This window comes from Chinchilla lanigera, unplaced genomic scaffold (genome assembly GCF_000276665.1).
Source record: "Chinchilla lanigera isolate Chin_1 unplaced genomic scaffold, ChiLan1.0 scaffold00049, whole genome shotgun sequence".
NCBI lineage: Eukaryota > Metazoa > Chordata > Mammalia > Rodentia > Chinchillidae > Chinchilla > Chinchilla lanigera.
This window is the reverse complement of record NW_004955450.1, coordinates 9,552,760-9,570,456: the sequence shown is the minus strand read 5'-3', so window position 1 is coordinate 9,570,456 and position 17,697 is coordinate 9,552,760. Positions and strand designations below refer to the sequence as shown.

General features: G+C 55.0%; 1 protein-coding gene across 4 annotated transcripts in view; it reads right to left on the bottom strand.

The window, feature by feature from the left end:
- Megf11 (multiple EGF-like-domains 11) overlaps nt 1–17,697 on the bottom strand; it is a 279,614-nt gene that overhangs the window by 64,291 nt on the left and 197,626 nt on the right. The window lies entirely within an intron of this gene.

Here is a 17,697-nt window from a genome sequence, read left to right as displayed (position 1 = left end):
TTACTTTCCAAGCTACTAGCTTCAGAAGGAGCCGGAGAAAGAAATGTTTCCCCAGGAGGCGACAGACAGCCTGCAAGATCTTTACATGTAATTAAATGTTTCAAAGAGTGATAGCTGCACCAACTTGCAGAAATTCACACTGCAGCTGAAGACAGGGGCGGCATGGTAGGGCCCACGAGGGTCACCCACCCTGCTGCCACCTCGCCTGGTGCCACAGGACACACAAGATGCCAGCCTCACTGATGTGAATTCTGGTGTAGGGGTGGCAGGTGGTGGTCAGGCACGGAGAGGCAGAAGTAATGTTCTAGAAGCTCAATGGAGAGAAAGATTGCTCCCAGCTAAGGAGATCAGGCACGGCTTCCTCGGAGAGGAGGCATCTCCAGTGGGCTGTGAAAGATGGCTCACTTGTCTGCCTGCTAGGGTGACCATCTGTCTTGCTTGCAGCACTCGACGCCCCCCGTTCTGGGAAGTCTCTCAGTCCTGGATGAGTTGGAAAGTTTCTTTACCCTGCTTACTGCCTGAAGGCACAGGGATGATCGGCAGATGATCCCTTGATCTTTGCTGTCCAGGTTTCTAGGGTTTAGGTCCTCAGAGGATTATGGTTTAGATTGAAAATGTCCCCCCGACAGGTCCCATGTGTTTGGAAGGTGACTGGATCCGTGGGGTGCTCTACTCATCAGTGGGTTTATCCCTGGAAAAGTATATTCTTGCCCCAAGCTCCTCCCTTTTCTCTCTCTGCTTCCTGGTGCATGGGATGAGCAGCTGCCCTTCTCCTGGCGCTCCCACCATACCATTCCTACCTTGGAGCCAGCTGACCATGGACTGACTCCTCTAAATACGGTGAACAAAAAAAAATATAGTGAACCAAAACAAACCTCTCCTCCTTTAAGTTGTGGGTGTTGGGTATTTTGCCCCAGTGATGGGAAAGTGACTCAAATACAGGGAGTGGGACTGGGCAGGTGCCACCAGGGTAGGCTCAGTATGACCAAAGGCACGGCGGCACTCCAGTGCTGTGCATGTGGGAGAGTGTAAGGTTCAATGGCTAATGAGGCCGTGGGATATCCGGGGACTAAAGAGTTGGTGGAAGGATTGCTCCATCCTGGCATCCCCCATCAGTCTATCTTGGTCCCATTCCTTTATCTGTGCCCCAAATATTCACACAACAAACTAAGCTGCCAAGTGATGAGTGATCCGCACCCCGCATTTGCCACCCGGTATCACAGGCAGAAGCCAAGTCCCTTCCTAGTGACAATCCCCACTCACACTGACAGGGTACAGGACAGAGCAAATGAGCAGCAGCCCAGATCTCCTATCACACCCTGTCTCTGGGACACAGACCTAGGAAGTGGAAAGACTGGAAGAATTGCCTACCGTAGCATTTTTGTTTGTTTGGGACAGGCATTGAACAGGCATTTGTTCAGGCTGGCATTGAACTCACTATATAGCCCAGGATGGCCTCAAACACAAAGGGAATCCTCCTGTCTCAGCCTCCTGAGTGCTGGGATTATAGGTGTGTGCCACTACACCTGGCTGTAGCATCTCTATCTTTTCATATGGTTGATGGACATACATTTACTGTACATATGAGATGACTCCGTTGTAATGACGACCACATTGTGGATGCCACGCACTACCTTGGAAGTTTTATCTACATTAACAAAACCGAATCTGTACAGCCTTGTGATTTTGGTTTTATTATTTTCCCATGTTCCAGATGGGAAGATAAAGAGCCAGAGAGGTGAGTTCAAGGTCATAGCAAGGACAGGCCCAGATCTTCTGTTTCTGGTTTCCCGCTGCAGGTAAATGGGGCAGCGCGGGAGGATAAGCCAGGGAGGAAAACTTGGAGGCGGCACTAGAGACAGGACGGCTGCTGGCAACGCACCAGGCAGGGGACACCAAAGAAACTGCCTCCGGCGAGAAACTGGGCCTAGGACCAGGGGAGCCCCACTCTCTCTGGCACAGCCAAAACCCGGAAGGAGGCAACACCGGGCGTCTGCTTAGGAAGGCAGAATACTGTCGCGAAGTCCCGCACTGATACATCGATACATATATCGGAGCACCCGGCACCTCCTCCTGCCGGAAGTCCTGCCCCCCATCCACGTCCGTCCGGTGCTGTCAGGCGGGGTTCACAGGCAGCGCACCAACCGGCAAGCACCGCTCTCAACCGGACACTCTGGTTTTTCACCGCAGACGGGTGTGTGGGGGTGTGTGTACACACGAGTGTCTCTGTCTGTGTCTGCATATTTGACGAGGCTCCTAAAAATAGGTGACACGGGCTGTTCTGGGGTAGTGAGAAGCCACAGCAGTGAACGAAAAACGTTCGTCGACTGACAAAAAGTAAAGCTCCGTAGAGCCATTAAGATGGGGGCAAACAGCCCCTCTCGTGGAAAGCGACAGGAAAAGGCTATTCAATTTAGAATATTCTGATTAGGGAAGCAGGGAAGTGTGTGTGATCCAGTCCCAAGAAATCTCTCCCCAGGGTGATTTAACGGGGAGAAAATGTTAGGGATCACAGGGATGAACCAGTTATTTAAAGTATTCACTTAACAACGCCTCATTCCCTGGCAATGACAGAGAAATGAGGCAGAAGGCAAGTGAACACCATCATCATTAGAGTTACGAGGGGGCCTTGCAGTCTTCCACAGGTGGATCTATTTCCCTGGGAAGCTACCGAGGGTTCAAAGGGCACCCGGAAGTGTGCATCTTGACAGATCTGCGCTTTCTCTGCCGACCCTGGGGGCTCTGGGACCCAGGCCTGTGTGTTCCTGGGTCCCCAGGGTGTGTGACTCTTCAGCGCCAACTTCGGCAGGGACACGCTTTCTGACGTGTGACTACCACTGATGTGCAGTTACTGCACACCAGGCCGCGGCGAAAGGCAGGAAGTAGGTGTCCTCGGCGATTTTGGCTGATGCTATTTATCGTTACTCCTGTCTTGCACATAAGGAAGAGAGGCTCAGAGAGGGTAAATACCTTGTCCCAGGCCACACAGCTGGGAAGCAAGTGGGAGTCTGCTAACACCTGCTGTTCTGCTGGGTGCACCTGGCGTGGATGGAGGGGAGCGGGGGCTGTGACAGGAGCCACCCCAGACCACCCAGAGGGGCGGAGCAGAGGGCCACTTTCCAAAGCACCTTATGCAGGCCCGGGTTCACGGGTTCCCTGACGGATGCTATTTCCTGTGGTCTTAGTTACTTTTTCTTGGTACTCAGACAAAATACCTGACACCCAAAGTTAAAGGGGGAAAGGTTTATTTAGCTCACAGTCTGTAGAGGTTTCAGCCCATAATCAGCTGGCTCCAAGGCAGAGCAAATGACAAGACAAGCCTCGGCCCCCTGCTCAGTCTGTCCTTTACATCCTACCCAGGCTACCTGTCCTTATCCCTTAATCCTAGCATCGCACCACGAATCAATCCAGCGTCACACCCTTGATCCCGGCGTCACACACTCTAGATCACCACCTCCAAAAAGCCCCACCTATGACCACACGAGGCTTGGGGGACATCTAGACACAAGCCGTAACACGCATCATTTTATTCTCGTCAGTTAATATAACTTCTTTACTGCTCTATTAGAATTTTTCAGGGGAGGAGGGGTTGAACGGAGGGTAGGGGAATAGGGGAAAAAACAAATGATGTCATGTATAGGTACAAATTCTCTGATGAATGTGATTGTTATGTATATCTAAAATGTACCAATAAAATCTAACTTAAAAAAATTTCTATCATGTTAAAATATATATAATACAGATTTTTCATGTTAATCATTTTAAGTGTACAACCCAGTGGCATTAATTACATTCACAGTATGAATACATTAATACCATTATTTTCAAACTTTTCTGTCACCCCAAAAAGAAACTGTACCCAGTTAATCAGTAACTCTCCACTTCTACCCCTTAGTTACTAGTAAACTTTAATTTTCTTTCTTTTTGAATTTTAGGTACTTCATACAAGTGGAGACGTACCCTAGCAGTCTTTTGCATTTGGCATAATTTCATTTAGCATAATGTTTCCAAGGTTTATTCATGTTGTAGCAATTTTTTTGGTCAGTAGTTCTCTCTTTTTCACAACAGAATAATATTCCATCATATGACTACATTTGGATATTTTGCCTGTCCATTCCTCTGTTGATGAATACACAGGTTGTTTTCATCTCTGGATATTGTGATTTATGTTGCCATGAATACTAGCATAGAAGTGTATTTTTTTTCAGTACTGGAGATCAAAACCACACCTCATACTTTATAGACAAGTGATCTATCACTGAGCTATACTGCCAGCCCACATGTATCTTTTTGAGCTCCTAAGGATTATTTTTATTTTACTACTAGGGATTGAACCCAAGACCTTGCACATGCTAGGCAAGTGCTCTACCACCAAGCTACACCACCAGCCTCTTTAAAATTTGACACAGGGTCTTGCTGAGTTGCCTAGGCTTGCCTTGAATTTACAATCCTCCTGCCTCAGCCTCCCAAGTAGCTGAGATTACAAGTGTGAGCCACCACCCTTGGCTTGAGGATCATTTATTGAAAGCACAAATAAAAAAAAAAATTATGTGTTGGTGGAGACTGAACCTTAGGCCAGCTAATCCATTTTTGTGCTTCACTGACTTTTCTTTATTAGGAACAATTATTGGGTCATTTTTGTTTTCGTTAGCCTGGCACCACTTCTACGTTAGTTAGTCCGGGTGTCTTGTGTCCAGCCTCTTCCATTAGCCCTGGAGCCCCCTGGGTGGGGCAGAGGGGGTGGGCCATGTCCTCACATGGGGCCATGGCCTCTGCTCCTGCTTCAGCACAGCCCATGGTTGGGCACAGAAAAAGCCACACTCAGCACTGATGCGGCCCTGGCCGCCCAGTTCCCAGCTCCTGAGAGCCACCTCGCTCCCACCATGGCCGCGGGAGTTCACCTCCTTGGACAGTACTCTCAGTTTGGTTGTTTATCAGCACCCGCCAGGGGCTTCAGTGCTGCCTGGGTCACCCTCCACCGTTCTGATTTCACTGAACACCTAAAGGTGGCCAAGGCCCAAGGCGAAGTCTTCTGAAAACTCTCAGACAGGAGCACCTTTCCTCCTGCGGCCTCTGTCCTCAAGGGCTCCTCAGGAGATGGCCAGCAGGGTGCTGGGTGAGAAAGCTCGGCCTCCCCACGCCGCAGCCAGAGGTGCTGGGTGCCAGCAGAGAGGGCCCTGCCCCTGCCCTGCCCCGGCCTGCACGATGGCCAGGCCCAAGACCCCACCTGGCAGTGGACCGGCCTGACGTGGTCAGGCCCCCTCCCGGAAGCGGCCCACGGCCCTCTTCTTCCTCCTGTGAAGTAGCAGGAGGTGCCGACACACACACATTCGCTCCAGAGTCCATAAAGCAGCAGGTGCAGAGGCAGAGATGGAACGGCCACAGTCGGAAACCACTCCAGCTGATCGATAAAGTGACTTCACAGGGAGCCAGGCCATTTGTCAACTGACTTGCCCCAGTAAAAGCATCACCAAGTTCTTGGTGGCTGAGCCCTTCCACTTGTTCCAGGCCTGAGCTACAGTTCCAAAGGAGCATCCAAGGGTGAGGCAGAGCCAATGCTGTGCAATCTTTGCGGCCCCACACCCTCTCTGGGCACGTTTTCACACCTGTAAAGTGACAGATTTGGATTGGGGGCTTTGGCCCAGAGCGGGTAACCCTCTCAAGAAGGCCCCTGGAAGTGGAGGAAGGCATTTAGGTTGTCACAAATGAGCAGGGACACTCATGCATGCGGGGTCCCCCAAATTCCTGTGGGGTCCCCGTTCAGAAACACTGGTAAGTAAGTAAATGCTGGGATCTCTTCCGGTGCCCATACCGTGCAATTCTATTCTGTTTTTGTAAGCGTCCCCAGTTGAGAAATGGGCCGGAGGGCTCGGGGCGGGAGGCGTGTTTGTGTTTGTGGGAAAGATGAATGCGAGGCGATTGCCCAGGGTCCGAGCGGGGCTGCCGCTCACGTCCCTATCTCGCCACCGCGTAGATAGCCGGAATTAAATATTAACAGATCAAGGTGCCGCAGATCAAAACCCAAATCTCCTGACATAGTCCCCAAGCTGGAAGATGCTGACGGCGCAGGACTATAATGAGCACCATTAGCTCCCGGCGATCTATTTATCAGACCCGTTACTTCCTCGGCGTTATTTACACACACGATTGGATCTCGCGAGACTTGGCCAGGAGGCAGCACCTCCCGGGCCTCCTGCGTCCAAGGGGTGGGGCAGAGTGACGTCCGCGGCCCTGCGCCAAGGCCAGACCCAGAGCAAGCGCTGATGGGGGACCAGCTGCGCTCTCCGATGGGCTGATCACTGAGAGCACCAGGGTAAACACACGAGGCAGGGTTGTCAGCCCATTCTGCAGCTGGGAAAACCGAGCTTCAGGAGCCTTGCTGTCACTGCAGCAGCATTTCTCCACCCTAGCCCGGGCCACAGCAGGGACAGGAAACTCCTTGCTGGCGGGGTGGGGGAGTGTCAGATCTGTGCACGGAGGCTGTCGGCAGCAGCCCCACACCCCGAAAGGCTGCAGATACACACGGCCAAGCGGGCCAGATACAGAGCCTGACTCCCAGACCCACGGGCTTTTGCGGTCGTCTCCCGCACCCCGACCGCAGGTCAGTGAGGGCCCCGCAGGCTGAGCGAGTGCTTCCCCACACCGCGCAGCCCGTGAGCCGGTACCTGGATTTGAAACTAGCCGCTCGGCAGTCTAGCGCTCTTTCCATCCTACCGCATCAACTTTCGGGAGGTGAGAGGTTATTTATTCACTTGTCATAAGGTTGTTGCTGAGACACCCACGGCTGGTTTGAGATGTGGATAAGGAAACGGGAAACCAGCGAGCTGCTGCTGCAGGCCCTGCGGTAGGCCCGGGGCTCCGGCCTCGGGAGCGGGCTGTGTCTGGGGAGCGAGGCAGGCGGGAGGAAGGAAGGCGGGAGGAGCATTAAGGTGCCCCGAGCCAAGGCAGTTGCTCCCACGCATTGCCTTCCTCTTCCCTGCCCCGGCCTCCTCCACCTGGCTGGGCCAGCGCGTCCTTCGCAGTCGCTGTCACTGTCAAAACCTCAGGAGGAAGCAGGAGGGGCGGCATCTCTGCAGAGGGGTGCAGCAGGCCGCAGAGGCCTTGCTCCATGCCTCGCATGGCCAGCCCCGCACTTCCCTTTGGGTCTCGGCCTCAGGGCCAGCAGGGCTGTTAGAAAGCACAGTGGGACGCGTGTGGTGGCGCACGCCTGTAATCCCAGCACTCTGGAGGCTGAGGCAGGAGGATCGTTGTGAGTTCCAGACCAGCCTGGGCTACAAAGTGAGCTCAAGGCCAGCCTGATCTGCATGGTGAGACCCTGTCTCAAAAAAACAAACAAAACAAAAAAATAAAAAGAAAGAAAGCACAGTCACACATAGAGCAGGGCGGTGTTCACGTCAGTTCCCACTGTCTGCTCACATCCAGTGGTGATGAGCAGATCTGAGGGCCAGGGGAGCAAGGGGCCTGTGTGCGTTTATCGCTCGGAGTTGGGAGACGAGATGGGAAGGCACGAACGTCAGATTGATCAAACTCGGGGACGTCATCGGGCTGCTCAGGACGTGCAGTGCCACAGAACTGCAGGGACTGATGTGCCATGTGCGGAAGGGGAACCCGGCCTCGGATACGTCACAGACGCTATCTCAGTCAATTTAAGGCACAAGCCTTCGGGACAGCTGGTCATCTGCATTCCAAAGGTGGAGGGGCGGAGGCCAGGTGTGGGTGGGTGGCTGCCCCACCCCTCCGCCCAGCCAGGGTGACATCTGGCTTGTGTCTCACAGGGGACAGTGAACAATATGGCCCGGGGGACACATGAAGCCAGAATACTGAGTTTGGCTTGGTTTTTCGGGGGGTGGTGGTGGTGCTGAATTCATGGCCCTCAAACTGAGCTACATCCTCAGCCTTTCTATTATTATCTATTTACTTTAGTTTTTTTAAGACAGGGTCCCCCTAGGCAGTTCAGGCTGGCCTTGAACTCACTATGTAGCCCAAGTTGGCCTCAAACTCATGCAAATCCTTCCTGCCTCAGCTTCCTGAGTGCTGGGGTTACAGGTGTGCGCTACCATGCCCGGCTTGCTGAGTTCATTCATACCTGTGCCCACCTGTTCAGAAGGGGGTCAGGCCCCAGAGAGGGGGGCGGCCTGTCCAGGTCACCATGGCTGAGAGGCAGGAAGGAGCGAGGCTGAGGAGCCCTTGCCAGGTGTTCAGCTGTGTTGATCAGCAGGACACAGTTTCTGGAGGGAGCACCAGGGTCAACCTGCGCTCTGTTCCAGGGTCTGCGCAGGAGCTCACACGCCCAGCTCCAGGCTCTGCCTGTGGCCGCCCCACCTCCGGGATAAACGCGCCTCAGTGACCCTGGCAGCTCTGCCTCATCGCACTGGGGAGGCCTGTGGGGGGCAGGATCAGCTGCTTTGATCTGTTGTCTTTGAAGCTCCTGCAGCCCCAAAGACCATTTATCTCCCCAATTTGCCTAAGTCTCATAAATCAGGTCCATGCACAAAGGAATCCGCGTTGGAATAGCCTTTCTCATGCAGCAGGGACACCAGAGGCCCGCCAGGGGGCCTCCCAGTGTGACCCCCTCGCCAGCCCACCTCCACCGCCTTTCAAAACGCAGACTGGGGCTGGGGATCAAAGGGAAGTGAGACCCAGCTGTGACTGCGCAGTCTCAAGGCGTCCCGCGTCTCAGAGGGGCTAGGGCTGCACCTTGCTCTCGGGCGCCTCGTATCCACAGCGAGCTCCTGGCTGCTGTGTCTTCTGTGGGCTCCCACTAAGGACCAAGGAGGAAGCACTAAAGGAGAAAAAAATGTATGAAAGCGGGATCCCTCCCTGTAGCTGTGCTTTATTCTCTGAGTCGGGCAGTTCTCGGACAGCGCGCACTGACAGATTTCCTCACTTACTATAAAGCCGCTCCTTCTCATTCTCACCAGGCAGCTGCAAGGCCCAGCTCTGCGATGCCTGCTTGAGGGACACAGTCAAAGGGCCTGGGTCCTTAAGGAACTTCCCGTTGAGCACCGCGGGCCCCCCTGAGACGGCGTAGGAAGCAGAGGCCCAGCTCTGCCCTGGGTCTGGCTGTGACGATAGTTGGGGATCACCATAGCGGTGGGGGCCAGGGAGAGCCCCGGACCCTTGCTGCTGCTCATTAGAAGCAGGATGTGTGTTTTCTGCTGGGACAGCCCAGGATTTAGAAGCCATTCTTGCAGAAACTGTGACCTTCACTTGGGTCCAGATGCCCAGTCAGTCACTAAAAGCAGAACAAAGCTTGGCCTCGGTTTCGTAACATCTGTGGCTGTAAACCTGGGTCAGTCGCTCGGCCGTGCGCACAGGTATAATCACGGAGGGAGCGCCTGTCTAGGAGGTGACATACGAGGTTAGTTAGACCTGAATTTACAGGATCGTGTCTCCTTCAAGGCTGAGGACAGAGACAGAGGTTTACGGGGACATCCAGTGCCACCCAGAGGCCTCCAGCCACTGTCCTGAACCTGTGAGCACCTGGATTCCAGGGAGGGCAGAGCCGGTGTGCCTGAGACCCTCACCGACAGAGACAGTCCTTCCCTGGAAAGGGAACCGCCCCTCAGCCATAACGATTCCAGAGCCATGACACTGGTGCTGAGATAATCACGACCAACCGGACCCTAGGACAGCTTGCAAAGCTGGCCTCCAGCTTTGGGGGTGAGCAGTGTGAACCCCTGAGTCAAGTGAGCTCCCCCCAGCTACCCAGGCTGGCGTCCTTTCCTATCTTCCCTCTAACTTTCCAATTCAAGCTTTTCCCCCTTGGAAATTTGTGCTTCGGTTTCCGCTTTCATTTCTACTAAAGCAAGGACCCGCGCTAGCCAGTGACGGGGGTGGGTGCTGTACCCCACCGGTCCGGCAGAAGCCCACTGTCCCCAGCACGCTGGGCACCGTGTGTGGATTGTCCTGATGAAAGGCACTCACAACGCAGCTGCTCTCCTCCGGGAAGGGCAGGGCCCTAAGCCCACAAGTGCTGGGGGTCAGCTGGGTGGCCTCTACTGAGGACCGGCAGAGAGCAGGGCATGCTGGGAGGCCCTGGCCCAGCCTTTCGGCCATAGGTTGGGCACAGCCAGGTGTCCGGGCAGCAGCCGTGGTCGTGGACAGCCCGGAAGAGGCGCAGAGAAGGGGCTAAGCTGCCTAGCAGGGTCCCCAGGAGAGAGAGGATTTGACACAGGGCCATGAGGAGGGATGGGATTTTGACGGGTGGGAAATGAGACAGACAGCCGATGGGTAGGGAGTACACAGCAGCAAAGAGGGAGCCCCGAGGGTGGGAGAGCCGCGTGCAGGGGAGGAGTGGGACAGCCCAGCGCTGAGGAGGGCCGGCTGCTCACTGCACGAAGCCCGGACCTCCACTCCTCTGCCAACGGGAAGGACGAGTTGTCTTGCTTTGTTATTTGTTTGCCAACCCATCACAGTGACAATGAGAGAACACGGCGTTGGTCTACACCTGCCCCACGGGAGGGAGGGGACTTCAGCCCTGCCCTCGCGGGGCTGTCACGGCGCTGTCAAAATTGCTTTCTTTCCTGGCGATGCTAACTCTCCATTTCTCACCTTGCCTGGCCTGCACCGTGGCTGGGCCGTGGTCCACAGAGCACAGAGCCGGATGAGGGGAGGGGACAGCTGTCAGGGCGCTGACTTGGGGGCCCTGCTGTGCACCATTCTAGGCTTTTGTCTCCTTGGGGAAGGCTGTGGACTCCCAAAGGCTACATGCTGCCTGAAAGCTCAGGAACCCCGGAATGGGAATGTGACCAAGGACAGTGTTCAAAATGCTGAGCGGTACGGCAGGGCGCTTGCAAGACGGCAGCCTGCCTGGCTGCCACAGCGCCTGCCAGCTGTGCCCGACAGTAGTAGCTGACACTGGGAGAGCCCATCAGACACCAGACGCTATTGACCGATACATGTGCCCTGGATTTTCCTTCCCAGGTGGCCACTGATTTACAGGCACCAACAGGATTTGCAGAATGCGTACAACAAATGAAAGTTTGAGCTGAGTGTGATGGTGTGCACCTGTAATCCCAGCACTCTGTGAGGCTGAGGCAGGAGGATCCCAAGTTCAAGCCTAGGCTAGGCAACTCAGTGACTTAGCAAGACCCTGTCTCAAAAAAATTTTTAAAAAGGGTTGGAAATGTAGCTCAAATACAAAAGCTCTGGGTTCTTCAATTATTCTTCCAAGTCTTTGTGCAGTTAGTATACTCTTTAAATGCTGCAAGAAACTTGCTATTCAGAGTAACTCTGCTATCTGTAGCACTTCCGACCTTCAAAGGCCCCTCTGCTTCCAATCACCATAGGAAAGACCACATTCCCATTGCACAGATGGATAGACTGAGACACAGAGCAGGGACACTGTTTTCCTAGCACTGGCCTAGGCTGCAGAAGAGGGGAGACGCTGTCCTTCACATCCTTTCCACAGCAGGGTCCTGGGGTTCCCTGTTTAGCTGTTTTTTTATGTATATCATGGTCCTTTGTCCCTGAGCAGGAGAGAGATTATGACAGCAGCTTCCAGCTTGGCTGGCCAGTCAGAGGACATGCTATCCATCACTGCTGGTGAAGACCTGTGGGTTCCCTGGGGAGGAGACCTGAGGCTGTCTGTCCAGATCAGCTAAGATGACGCCAAGGACAGTCACCCTGCTGCAGTGGTGGTGGTGGTGGTGTCTTCAAAGCTGGCTACTCATCCACTCAGTGAACGTTCACTGAGCACCTACTATGTGCAGACCCTAGGGATGGGCTAGGAATTACATGTAGCAGCAGAGAGAGGGATGGGCAGAGTCCTTCCTTCATTCAGCTTCTGCTTGGACATCACCTGGCCTTGAACTCATCATGTACCCCAGGCTGGCCTTGTACTCCAGGGAATCTGCCTGCGTCAGCCTCCTGAGTGCTTCGATGACAGGGGTGCACCACTGTGCCTGGCTCCCTGGCTCTCTTTTTTCAGTTTAGAATAAGTGCTGCCTCGAGTACTCCACCCTTCCTCCATAGCGTGGTTCCGCCTGATGCCACACAATCGCTGTCTTGCATGTTTATTTCCACCTTTTTGTTTATTGCCCAGGACTCCCACTGGCCCCAGGAGGCGGGGCATGGCTTAGAGCTGAGACAGAGACAGAGACAGACCAAGGGAAGGACCCAGTCCACTTTGGTGTCCCTCGGATTCGCCCCCACGTCTGCCCGGCGCGACGGCCTCCTTGGCAGACCAGGGCCCGTTGGACGGCTGGCTGGGTGCGGAGGCCGAGTCAGGGCAGCGCAGGGCTCCCCAGCTACCAGGTGACTCTGAAAAGCGGACAGAGAACTCATTTTATCACAGCGCCCCCTCTAGGAGAGAGAGCTGCCGTCCTTGCGGTCAGCCAGGGTTCCGGAAGTCAGAGGTCTGGGACACCCAGCCAGAGAGCAAGGCAGGTAGCGGGGGGCAGGGAGGGGGGGCAGGCGGGGTGCAGGGAAGGCCGCGGCCACGGCGGAGCTCGCTGCCCACCCTGTCCCTCGGCCAGGAGCACGGCCAGCGCAGAAGGGAGGGGAGGAGCTGATGACCCTCGGCGCAGCAGCAGGTGGCTTTGTGAAGCAGGACATCTGCATTTGCGCTTCTGACTCATCCTTCAAGCTCTGGGGCTCGGGACTTAGAAGTGCCGCCCCTCCCCCCATTCTGCCGACACAGCCGGTCGTCCCCGAGGCCCCTACTCCTGTCAAATCTCATCTCTGCCCCTCACCAGCTGTGTGACCTTGGGGAGCCACCTCTCCCTTCACTCCTAGCTTCTTCCCCTCCCTACAGTGCGGAGCTCTAGGGCTGTTGCCTGTTACGCGCAAAAGTCTCTTAGTGAGACATTCAGCAGATTCAACAAAACAGTCGTGAATCGTGGAGATAAACGGATGGATAAACAAAGTCATCGATCAAGACTCGTTATGCGCAAGGGTAAACTCATTAGGTAGCTGAATTAGTATCAGAATTAATTCATTATGCACTGCAAACATGTACTAATGAAAATAAAAATTTAAAAAAAAATCAGTAAGTTATTATCAGCCAGGCATGGTGGTACACTCCAAGAATCCCAGCACGGAAGGAGGCTGAAGCAGGAGGATCGCAACTTTGAGTCCTGCCTGTGCAACTTACTGAGACCTTGTGTCAACATAAAACATAAAACAAGGCTGGAGTGAAGTGGGAATAGTGGTACACACCCATAATCCCAGCACTCAGGAGGCTGAGGCAGGAGGATTGGTGTGAGTTCGAGGCCAGCCTGGGCTACATAGTAAGTTCAAGTCCAGCCTGAACTACGTGGCAAGACCCTCTCTTAAAAAAAAAAAAAAAGGCTGGGGATTTAGCTTCATGGTAGAGCACCCCTGGGTTCAATCCCTAGTACTACGCTAGAAAAAAAAAAAAAAAAAAAAACAAAAAACTGCTTTAAACCCAGCTAATAATAATAAGTCATTATCGTCATCAGGAGTCATTGGGTTCGGGATACCCTATAACTGAGGGGGATTCCAGGAAGCAGGCGGGAAGGGCAAAGGGACAGGGAAGGAGGAAGGAAGTGGATTTCTGGGGTTGACCCCACATAGACGCAGCCTCAGAGTGACCCGCTCGGGGCAGGGAGCTGGGCTGCTCTCCCCTGCCCCTGGGTTCGCCCCTGCGCTCAATCCCAGCCACCTTGTGGCCCAGGCACCTCTGGGGTGGAAAGAGGAGCACTGAGCCCTCGGGAGTCAACAGCCCCGCCCCGCAGGGACAGATCGGCCCCCCGGGCCCACACAGCCCCAACACACCGTCTGGCCCATGTCAGGGGCTCTGCATCAACACCACTGGCTCCGTGAATAACTCATCAGCACACTGCAGAAGTGTTAGAGGAGCTGGGATAAAAGAGGAGGACACGGTTCCTACTCTCAGGTCCTCGGGCTGGGGGCGGCAGAGTGATCCATGACAAAGGACAAAGGGGGGACCACACCAGAAGCCCAGGCGCTGGCGGCCAGGAGAGGTGAGGCACCGTGTGCTTAGGGAGCCGCGTGGCCCGAGCTGGGATGGCTGGGCCCCTGTGGAACCAATGTCAGGCCAGGCACACAGGGAAAGAACAGCAGAGCAGTTGTCTGGGGAGCCTCTAGGTTGTCTAAGCTTCCAGGTTTAAAGCTGGGGTTGGGGACAGAAATTCAGCCTCAGAGAGCTCACAGGAGAAGGGACCTGGGTTGCAGAGGAAGAGTCGGGATTGGGAGCAATCTGCAAGAGGTGTGTGCGGGTGAGCGTAGCGGGCAGTGGATTAAGAGGCCCCCAGCTCCTTGGACCTGCAGGGAGGGCTGTCACCCCCTGCTTGTGTGCTGCCATGAAAGTCCACTCTGTGCAGTGCACAACCTGAACACCGGTACCTAGCCACTCTGGCTGGTGGGTAAAAGAGAGGAGAGGTGTTTAGAAACTGAGCAAGAAGGAACGCCTTTTAAGCTGGAACAATTTGGATGCTCACAGGCCTCAGAGCTCCAGAGCCAAGGAGAGGATGCTGTCACCACCAAGGGTCAGACTCCCTAGACGTGGAAACACTACAAAGGCCATCCTTGTTTTGCAGGTCAGCCTCCCTCTGCGAGGACAACAGACTCAAAACTGCTTCTCCCACGTGCCTGCTGCCTGCCTCCCTCTCTCCTGCTCCACCCGGCCCATCTTCCCTCATCCCCCGCTCTCAGTGGCATCCTGCAAGCTCCGGTGGGAGGACCCGGCGCCGATGCTGGGGCGGCTGCCCAAGGCCCTGGGAACTCAGTGTCTGATCTTAATGGACCACAGCCGCGGCCTCCCCAGCGCACAGAGGGTTTTCTTCCCTTTCCCTTTTGAAGAGTTTCACTTTCAAAGGAAACCGGGCCCGGTATGAAGGGCGCCAGGATAACCCAGGCGAAGTCGGGCTGCCTTTGAACCTGGGCTCAGAGCTCTGCGATCCTCTCCTGTCCTGGGTCAGGGGCCAGCAGGGTGTCAGGGGAGCCCAGTCACCTAACTGGCAGCTAATTGAACTCCAGGGTATATGGGAGTGGAAGCGGCCCTAAAAGCCAGCAGTTGGGAATTGGGTGATCCGGGTCTCTTCAACTCCACGGAGAAGCGCGGTGGAGGGTTGTCTTGCCCCCATCTGAGGGGCGGGGAGACACGCTTCTGCTGCCTAATGAGCTCCGGGCTTGAGCTGCCTCCAGCGGGGGCGCTCCTGAGGATTGCAGGCGGAGCAAACACTAGAGTCAGGTCCAGCAGGTCACCTGTCAGCGCTCAGATGCAGAGAGAAGCTGCTTATTACAGCTAACAGGAGGCGGCCTCCGCGGCAGAGCCTTCGGGAGGGGGGAGTCTGGGCGCTCCCAGAGCCCAGGGTAGCCCCTGGCCAGTCTCTCCTCCTGGAGAGCTGGGCAGGCCCAGCAGTGGGGGTCTGGCCTGAACTTGGGAGCGTTAAGGTGTGAGAATTCAAAGCACAAGCTGTGAAGACCAACACTGCTTCTGCAGTGACCTTGGGCGAGTTAGCAGAGCTTTCGGTGTCTCAGTTTCCTCATCTGTAAAACTAGCAGCGCCTACCTGGTGGGGTCGTTGTCGCAAGCACATGGGATCGCACGTGTCAAGCGCATAGCAAACGCCCTGTGAATGGCAGCAGTTGTGACTGCGGAGAGCCAGGGTGGGCAGACTACCTGAGCCCTCAAGGTTAGAGTCCTGCAGGTGAAGAGGAGGACAGCGTGTGGGGGAAGAGACCCACGGACGCCTTAGCACTTAGCTCGCCCAGCTCGCCCCTTTAAGGTGAAGAAGCAGAGACTTACAAGGAAAAAGGATTTTTTTGAGGCCGTGTGATCAAGTAGGGGCCTCCAGAGGCCAAAGACTGTTTCTGCCACTCCATCTGAGCTGAACCGCAGAGGCGAGCCAGGTCCGAGTATGCGGAGCATCCGACACCCCCGGTGCTTCCTTTCCTGCCGGGTGGAGCCGGGTACAGTGCGTGCTTCCCCTTCATTGTCACGCTCTTCACATGTCCCACGAAAACAAAATTTCCTTCTTTTCATTCCCCTTTTTCGATTTGTTTTTGTTTTTGGAGGGCTTCGCTATGTAACCCAAGCTGGCCTCGAATTCTCGGAGATCCTCCCGCCTCAGCATCTCGAGTGCTGGGATACGGGTCTGTGACTCCATGAACACAAATTTTCTACCCCTGGGAGTGAATGCAGCATGCGGAGGTGACGCTTGCCCAGGACCAGCCATCCGGACCTGGAGATTGCTGGCATCTGCCCAGTGACCCAACAGCACCAGGAGAAAGGGCAGCTACACATAGCCACAGACGGCTGAGCCGCCCTTCCAACCCCAGCCCCACTTCCAGCCCTAACTTCCAGAGTGATCTTTCCCAGTGACCAATCTGCTGTGGTCCTGCCCTGCCTAGAGCCCCTCACAGCTCCACGGTGATGGGCTCAAGCCCTCGAGCCTGGTGACCTATCAACCCCTGCCCTCCATGATCCTGCCCAGCCTCCCCCACCCCTTCACCCAGAGTCCTTTGCTACACACTGTCCGCCAAAGGAAGTCTGCTGAGCACCCTTATCACTCAGTGATACCAGCCATGACTCTTCTCAGGTGGAAAGTGGGTAAGCGAAGGAACTGCCCCAGCGGGATTTTCCTGATAATCCACATGCAGCACAGAGTGACTGGGATCTTAGCACTGGAGAGCTAAGAAGGCTAAAGAACAACCGGAAGACCCGTGAAATAGACATGCTAATCCATATGCCTCCCACGCCGGGAGCTGGGCTGCAACGGCCACGGAAGGTCTAAGACCACTCCTGAGACCCTAGGTCAGGTCCTCCCTCCTGGGCCTCGCTTTCTCTTCCGTGAAATGAGGGGCTGGGAAAAGGGTCTCTTCAGGAACGCTGCTAGCCCTGGCAGGACCGTACAGACGACCCCTGGGGAGAAAGAGGCACAAAGGGGCACGGAGGGGACTGCAAATATTTTTGTAACACTTTCCTTAAAGAGGATCTAGAGCAAACACAGTGAATGTGAATTTTTGTTCGATCTGGATGGTGGATTTTTTTTTTCATATTATTGTCTCTATTTTCTAACTTTTAAAAGAGTGTGGTGGACCTCTTCTCAGCAGTAACCATTTCCCTGACTTCCTGCTTGCAATAAATAACCACTAACCCCACACGCAAACCCTGCGTTGACAAGGATCGAATGTTTGGGTGGTAAGATCCCCATTGCAGAAGACACTGAAGCAGGGGCCAGGTGGCCTGCATGCTGTGGAGGCGGTGGGTGCAGGGTGACCTGAGCGGACCCTGCCAGCTCGCCACTGGGGGTAGATCCCAGGGCCAGGCTCCTTGTGCAGGCGGTGGGGTGGCTGGGTACTGTCCTTGGTGCTGAACCCTAGACCCGTGAACTCCTGCACACAGACCACAGAAAGCCCAGCCTCCCTTCCTTCCATTCGTGTCCCCCTAAGATACAAACTGATGCTTCAATTTCCACAAACTCCCGATGATCAAAATGACAGCTAAGAAACCCTTTTTGGAGGGGCTGCTGGCATGTGCCTTCCTGAAACTTCTCCCACCTCTGCCTCTGCTTTCCTGTTGCTTGTTCTTTGCCAGCCTGAGAAACAGAGAAGCAGCAACCAGAACGGGGCGCCAGTGCAGCCACCAACGGGCTGCAGGACCGAGAGCAAAGCCCTGCACTGCAGTGAGCCCTGACCCTTCACCTGCCAAGCGCAGATCATTTCATCTGTGCGCGAATGCCCGAAGGCACGCTTGCAAGATACTTAA